The 8,555-nt window shown below is 36.8% G+C and overlaps 1 pseudogene; it reads right to left on the reverse strand.

The window, feature by feature from the left end:
- LOC101588210 overlaps nucleotides 1–8,555 on the reverse strand; it is a 13,596-nt pseudogene that overhangs the window by 4,167 nt on the left and 874 nt on the right.

Consider the following 8,555-nt stretch of genomic DNA (forward strand, 5'->3'; position numbering starts at 1 on the left):
TTTTTCATCAAGTATTGATATGTTGAGCTTTAAGTTCCTACCAATTACTTTCTTTAAAATAATTTTTTAAAAAATATATTTAGTACAGGGTCTACAGGGTCTTACTACATAAATCAGACTTGTAGTGATTCTGTTTTCAGCCTCCCAAGCACTGTGTAGTCAAACGTACACAGACTACTAAAAGATGTTCTAGAGAGGGAGCAAATTCCATGAATGAGGATGGAAAGAACCCAACAAATAGGGCAAACAATTAAACACAGAATAAGAGGTATACAAAAGCCATCTTTCAGTTATTCTTCTATATACAGCAACAAGATATTTCCTTCAGCATACTCTACAAATGGACATCTCCTACACCCTACGGGTCATGATTTTATCTGAGTCTACAAGATGGATATCAAGGAAAGAGTAGCTCAGTCCCACAAGTGACACCTGGCCACCAGTAAGCATCGTGAACACTATCCAGGTCCACAACATGCTAGAACTTTCTGCGATATCCTATCCCCAAACTGTTAGAAGTGCTGGTCATTTATTTCCCATTCCAGTATTTATCTTGTTTTATTCTTAGTCATTCTTTACTATCATGAAAACTTTTTCTTAATTCAATTGTTTTGAAACATTTAATTTTTAATTAATTAGTTTTAAATTTTCTGAATATTGCTTAATCTTAATTTTTGTCTTAAGATTTATACTGTATCTTTGACTTACAATCTACTTAAAAGACTTCATAGGACATAGTATGATATTTTTTCCTAGTATTAGAAACTTTAAAAAGTATATTTCCATTTTCCCTTGACTTTATATTACTTCTTCCCTATTTTTTACACACACACACACACACACATGAAAAAATATGTGTATAACCCGACATAAGATTGATACCGTTTCATAGAAATCTTTAGTGACTTTTTAAATGGGTTCATCTAATATATTTTACATAGTCCTGCATAGCTATCATTTTGAGAGCTCTTTATTCTTCATCCAGGAGCACACAGCAACTTCTCTTACCTTCTGAATTATGCTCTTAGTTATTTCCTATATACTACATCTGAAGGTATTAGAATATTTCGAGTTTGTATAACTGGAAAATATTTTAGTTTTCAAAGATATGTTTGCTAAATATAAAATTCAAAGAGGGAAGATCTGTTTTTTTCCTTTCTTTCAGTCCTTTAATTAGTCTAGTTTCTTACACATTTGGTCTTTTTATTTCTTTCTAATGTGGAATAAGGTGCTATTTAATATTGTTCTTCCATAGTTAATTTTTTATTTTTTTATTTTTATTTTTATTTATTTATTTATTTTTTTGTTCCTCGAATGCCTTCAGGGCACTTTTGGCCAGCGGGCGAGGTGTGAGGTTCGAACTCCAGCAACCTGAGGCTGACAGCTTTGTGGAAGCAGCCACTTAAAGGCCTGAGCTAGGGCCAGGCCCCCTATAGTTAATGTTTTAGTATATATGCTTTAATGATTTTTTTCTTTACAATAAGTTTTGGACAACTTCATTTTTGTGTATCTTGGTATGATTTTATTCAAATTTCTTGTGCAAAAGGTTCATTTTTATTGGAAATGTGTTATAAGTTCAACCAAATTCAGAAATTTTAAATCTTTAAATATTTATTACCTACCTCTTTCTACTTTGAGAATTCTAATTCTATGAATGTAAGGTTCTTGATTTTGACAGAGTGAACTACTATATGACTGATCTTTAAATTCTTCTTCATTTTTATTTTGGACAAAAAATAACTTATACTTCTTAATAATATTACTTACAATGGTGTAACACTGATGCATGACTAATAACAAAAACTTACAAATAGTAAAATACTTTTGGTGTTACAATTTTATGTAATACCATAAAAATAGTAGTTCATTAATGCCATATCTTCTCTATTCCTATTTTTTCTCTCTTTTTTCTGCAATTTTTTATTAGGCTATCAAAATTTATTAAACTATGAACAATTTTATTTTCAATTGGTAAAATTGAAAGTAAAACTATTGCTCTTTGTAACAATAAGAAACAAATGCTGGAAGGGCTGTGAGGATAAAGGAACCCTTCTCCACTGTTGGTGGGAGTATAGACTGGTGCGACCACTGTGGAAATCAGTGTGGGGATTCTTCACAAAGCTAGAATTGGAGGTCCCATTCCCCCAAGGTATTCTTCTTCTGGGTATTTTCCCAGAAGAACTAGAAACATCATACCACAGTGATATATGTGCAGTCATGTTTATAGCAGCACAATTTGTAATAGCTATACCTTGGAAGCAATCCAAATATTCATCAACCAAGGAATGGATAAAAAATATGGTCTTTTTGTACAATGCAATACTACTAAGCTATACAGAAGGATAAGCTGAAGACTTTTATAGGTAAACGGATGCAACTCGAGACCATACTCACAAGTGAAATAAATCAGGCTCATATGTATAAACATCACATTGTTTTACTGGTGTGAGAAACTAAAAGAGCAAATATGGTCTAAAATGTACAATAGATATTGGGAAATAGGAAGAAATTGTTCAAAAGCATAATGAGCTAGGATGGGGGAGGGGGAAAGGACAGTAGTGAAAAGGGAAAAAAATGCAAGTCAATTGTATGAGTAGCATCTCGTAGCACATTAAACAGGAAGATTTATGCTAGTATTGAGTAGAGAAATTTTAATGCCTGTATATTGTACTCAGAGCAACTACTTTATTTATTTTTTTCCATAAATTTATTGAGAAACAAATAGCAATGAGACGATTTCAAACCAAATTGTTAGGACAGTTTCAATAATTAACACATTGCATACATTCTTCCTAGTGGTTAATTGCTGTACAAGATGTGGACTTGAGATTCTATTTACAAATGCCATTAGAGCAAATCCCTCTATTCATTAAGAGAATGTAACTATATATCTATCCTAACCACTTTGAATACACAGATACAAAATGGACATTCATCTGTATCCCCCCTTTTTTTGTTAAGTTCCATCATTTAAATATTATAGGTGTGTAAACTCAGCAAAATATTCTAAAAGAGTCCAGTAGCCCATCATAGTATTGGGTCTTCCACTTGACTGGCAATGTCAGAAATTGTTGACCTGAGTCCCCTACAGCTCAACATAACAGCATGGCTTTACTTCTTATACTTCGTTTTTATACTTTTCTGCTGGATGGTTAAGACCAAGATAAAGCAGGACCTATGCAACAAGAGTTGTAGCTTTTGGGTCTTATAAGGTCAGTGAAATCCCCTCAGGATTTATCCTGAGATCCTGTACCTCAGATTGTAGAACCTTTGTCAGTGTCAGCCATGTGGATGAGTCACTGCCATTGATTGGCCAATGTTGAGCAACTACTTTAAAGAAAAAAACATGTAATGTATTAACTATTATACTCTCCTATTGTTTTGTTATCCAAATCTGTTTTACCTTTTTTCCATGTGATTAAAAAAAATAAAGAACTGCCCTTCATTTATAGACTCAACCTAAAGGACAGATATAACCAGAGGCAGAGGAATGATATAACCAAAAAAATCTCCCTTCCAGGTACTAACCAGGCCCGACCCTGCTTAGTTTCTGAGATCAGATGAGATCGTATGCATTCAGGGTGGTATGGCTGTAGACTAGAACCACAATATCTGAAAGACATATTAAGAAGATGCTTTAGACAAGTCTTTTTAGTGGAATGGAGAGGACAGGGGCATTACAGAGGCATGGTTTTGTGCAAAATGATGAAAGACTAAAGTGGGAAAGTTATGGCTGTTATCAAAGTAGGGAACAGATTCAGGAGACACTGGCTTGACATAAGCTTGACTTAATTAGGCATGCAGGTCTTTCATAATTACCTGGCATGAAATTTTAAGACATAATAGTTCATAGTATGTACTTAATATTTTAGATAGATTATTTAGAGGAAGATCAGGATAAAATAACACTAAACAAGGAAAAGAATTTCTGACAATCCAAAGCAAATATCTATATTTTATTTTAAAATATAGAGTAATTAATTTTGCCATAAATTACGTTTAATGGTACAAGTTGGCAGGATAAGAGGAACATATGCAGTGTAAGAATTTTCTGGAAAGTTTCAGTTACTTTCCCTAGTAGTGCTTCCATTAATTTGCCCACATCAGTGAGAAATTAGTGAGATGAACAAAACAAATTAATGCACCATATATGACAACATTGCTGTCATCTGATGTGTTACTTCTCAAACCGACTACATAGATTGAAACAGTTATTCCTACATATCTGCTAAGTTACTTGAATTGTAATAACAGAATTATGGGTAAAAATTTCCTTCTTTGTAGTACAAATAAAAGGTTCCAAATAATTTTTGACAATTCTTTTTCATTTTATGTATTTGGTACAGGGTCTCGCTATGCAGCTCAGACTTGTAGTGATCTTCCTGTCTTCAGCCTCCCCAACAGCTGGGATTAATAGGCATGTGCCACCATGCCCAGACTCGTTTACTGCCTCAGTGTGCCCTGGGGGCAGCGCTGGTGTGGCATGTGAGAGCAGGGATCAAATCCTGGTCCCCCAGCTTGCCGAAGAAAGGTCTTAGTCTGCTGAACTATCTTGCTGGCCCGGTTTTTGACAATTTTAAAATGTCAAAAGGATTGTACCGCTGAGGAACCAGTTATTGGGGATGAGTATTTACTGCCTGTAGGCAGCATTAGGATAAATTTCTACATCATTGATCACTTTCCTAAGGAGAGTAACATGGAGAGAAAACATTCTCTCAGGCTTTCACAGAGGGCAAATTGGTCAAGCAATGGCCATGACCCATCCACATGGCTGACACTGACAAAGGATCTACAAGCTGTGGTACAGGGTTTCAGGATAAATCCTGAGAGGATTTGACCGACCTTGTCAGATATAAAAGTTACATTTCTTGTTATATAGGCCTTGCTTTACCTTGGTCTTAACCATTCAGCAGAAAAGTGTAAAAACAAGGTATAAAAAGTAAAGGTATATTAATATGCTGAGCTGTAAAAGGCTCAAGTCAACAACTTCTGACATTGCCAGTCTTATGGAAAACCCACTACTACTATGGAATACTGTACAATATTGGAATATTTTGCTGAATTCATGCACTTACAATATCTGAATGACAATGGAATGCCCTTCTCTGACAAAACTAACCAAAAAAGGGGGATACAAATGAATGACCATTTTGTATCTGTATACTCAGAATAGTTAGGATAGATATACAGCTGTATTCTCTTAATTCACTGAATAGAAAGATTTGTTCTAATAGAGTCTGTGGACAGAATATCATGTCTGCATTTTGTACAATGAATAACCCCTGAGACAACAATATGCAATGTATTAATTATTGAAACTGTGCTAGTAATCGGTTTTGAAACTGTATCTTTGCTATTTGTTTCTCAGTAAAATTATTTAAAAAAGGATAAATTTCTAAACAATTATTTTGAAAAAAACATAATGTTTAGAGCTGATGATTCTTGTCAAATGATTTTCTAAAACTATTTAGCTTTTCACAGAAATCAGTTTCCTGTAAGGCTTCATGCAATTTTAAATATAAATTTATATAGTGACATTTTTGTTTTCTCAGGCACTTCTTGTTAACTTGTAGAACTCCTGTACACAATGAGAAAAGGCTTTAGAACTGGTACATAATCCAGAATACTTGTGTATATAGTCATTCGTATTTAATACAAGGGAAAATTAATTAAAGATTTATATTTTGTTGTTAATAATCGGCCCATAAGAAGCCTTGTATGAAAATTGTGTTCTCTTCTGTTGAACATAACCATATTTAAATCTGACTTCTATCTTTAAGCCTGTGGATGTCTGCTTTGTCATGTTGCTGCAGTTTTTAAAACTGAGAATTCTAAACTCTTCAAAGCATTCTAATAACTCTTGAATGTACTTCACTTTATCGCAATTGCCACATGGACATTTTTATTTTATAATAATGTACTATGCAGTTTGCTCCCTGAGCACCAGCGGTTTCTGTTCCTTCTTCACAGGGTTTCTGTGCTTCTCTTGCCGTCTCTGCTGCCAGCCACCTAGTCTGAGGCCCCAGTTCTGGCTGCGTTCTGCAGCGCCGGCCAATTGCTTGGTGTGTACATAGTCTCTTCCTGCAGTGCCGAGGGCCTGGGTCTAATGTTATTACCTGCGGGTCTTCTTGGCTGTCATGCAGTTTCATTAGCTCTTCAAACTTACTTATAAAATTCACATTCAAAGAGAAAATTATGGAGAATTTCAAGGTAGCCATCATAGAAGATTAAACCAAGCATGGAGCCCCTCTGGAGGTAGTTCCCTGAGATGCATCTGTCCTTTCCTCCCTTGACACAAAGAGTAGAGCTAACTGAAGGAGTGCAGGCGATGTCATATGTAGCCTGGCTTTGTCTTTAGTACAGCATCTGCATTCCCAGAAAGTTTATCTTCATGTCTAGCCCAGGCCTTGATATTATCTATCTTTCTCCAAAGATGTTACTATTCACCTATAGCTAAGCCTCTGATTCATTCAGCTGTGAGCACAGGCTCACTTGAGCACAGCATAGAAATAGCTGTCACATCTACGGATACTGATTCCTGATACTTCCGGCTTAATTGAGAGGCCATAAGAGTTCAAAACTAGAAGGGGCTCCTAGGTCCTGTAGCCCCTTAGGTCTCCTAATCCATTAGGACTCCAATGTGGCTGGTTACCTGAATATCCGAAGGATTTGTAAAACAGTTGCAGTCTTTGTTCAGTCTCAAGGTTGGACTTGGATTCAGGTGGTCGGGGATGGGGCACAGGAATCAGCTTTGAAACAGGTGTCACTGGGGATGCTAATGAATGGCCCTGCTGGGGACAGGATGATGGTTTCCCTGATTAGGAACTTGCTCAAGGCAGCACAGCCTTATTTCCTTCTCTGTCCCGAGTCCAGAACTTGTCTCTCTTTCCTCTCTCTCTCTTGCTTCAACAGTCCGTGTCCCATCTACTGCACCCTTTCTTTAGCAGCCACGTAAATAGTCATATGGTAGAAGAGGCTGTTCTTACTGGCTACTGCCTACATCACTTCTGTAGCTCTGCAAAATGACTTTCAAGGAAGGCATCAGATTGCCACATCCTCGCACCATTCAGTGGAGCAGGACATGTGTGAATGTGTGTACATTCGTTTGTGTGTGTGCACGCACGTGTGCATGCATGGGCAGGATAGGCAGTGTTAATGGTGAAGGAAGTACATCCTTGTAGACTCTAAATGCTGAAGTGCTTCTGACTGTAAATAAAATATCTGATAAGGGATTTGATGAAGACCTGAGAATCAGTATGGATTAGCTCATCTAATGTGTAAGTATACCTCTTGAGGCAAAAAATAAATAATTGTAGTTACTTGCATCATTTAGAATAGGCTCCATTTTAGAATAATAACCTAAAACTTCAATGGTTTTAACAACTCACACTGCATGTCCCTTACATATCCACTGGATATTTGGGTCTCTGCATCTTCTTTCTGAGGTTCTTAGCTGATGGAATAGTTGTCCCACTTGTGGCAGCTTTCTTAGACAAGGGAAGGAAGTTGGGGTCATCCTGGACAGCAGTACCCTACACTCTGGTCGGGCAATGATATGTCCTTTCTACTCACAGCTTACTGGCCAGAACTGGTGACGTGGGCCATAGAGAAGATACAGTGAGATCATGCTACAATGGTTTCTAAACTGCCAACCACTCTACATGTTCACTTACTTTTTACCAGGTAGATATGAAATAACCAACCTAAGAATAGGGGCCTTTTTAGAAGAATCATGTGTATTCATGAGAAATAGATCTCTATCACTGAAGCTGAGAAGTGCTTTCAGCTGGAGGAATTCTTTTGGGGTGTTTGGCTAAGATGACAATGTGTTAAGTACAGATGCCCCTTGGCTTACTATGTGTTAAGAACCCACTATAAGTCACATATGCCATAAGCTCAAGGTGGCTTTAACACACCAACCTACTGAACATCATAGCTTAGTGACACAAGTACACTGTAGATGCTGTTGTTTCCCCTTGTGACTGGGTGGTTAACTGAGAGCTGTGGCTTGCTGCAGCTGCCCCAAATCAAGAAAGAATATTCTACCTCATATGGCTGGCTTGAAGCACAAGTCTGCACTCCAAATTCCAAGTTCAGTCATGGTTCTGCCAAATGCATATCATGTCACAGAGTGCCTCCACTTCATTCTATTATGGACCCAGGAGTGAACCAGGCTTTCTTCCTCTGTTCTCTTCTGTACACTTTTTAGTTCCAGCCTCCTACCTCTCCTTCCTTATAGATCTTGATGTGAGGGTCAAGGGCGGTGGATAAGATTATAGGTCTTAGAATTTAAAAGCGTTTGCATGGAGTAGGATTTCTACTTGTCTACTAATGTTGTATTGTCTGACATATCTAATCACTTATCCTGTAGGCATCTTGTCCCAGGATTATATAGTTTATTTTTGACAAAATTCAATAAATCTGGAGGCTCCCAGTTTGTCTTGATTTGAAACTGGGATGTTACTAAGAATAATGAGAAACTGGGTCAGCATAATATTATCAAGACATTTTATGGTTGTGTTGCTGAAGCCATGGAGAGTGAGAGAGAAGAAACA

This window comes from Octodon degus, unplaced genomic scaffold, assembly GCF_000260255.1.
Source record: "Octodon degus isolate 3935 unplaced genomic scaffold, OctDeg1.0 scaffold00042, whole genome shotgun sequence".
In the NCBI taxonomy this organism is placed as follows: Eukaryota; Metazoa; Chordata; class Mammalia; order Rodentia; family Octodontidae; genus Octodon; species Octodon degus.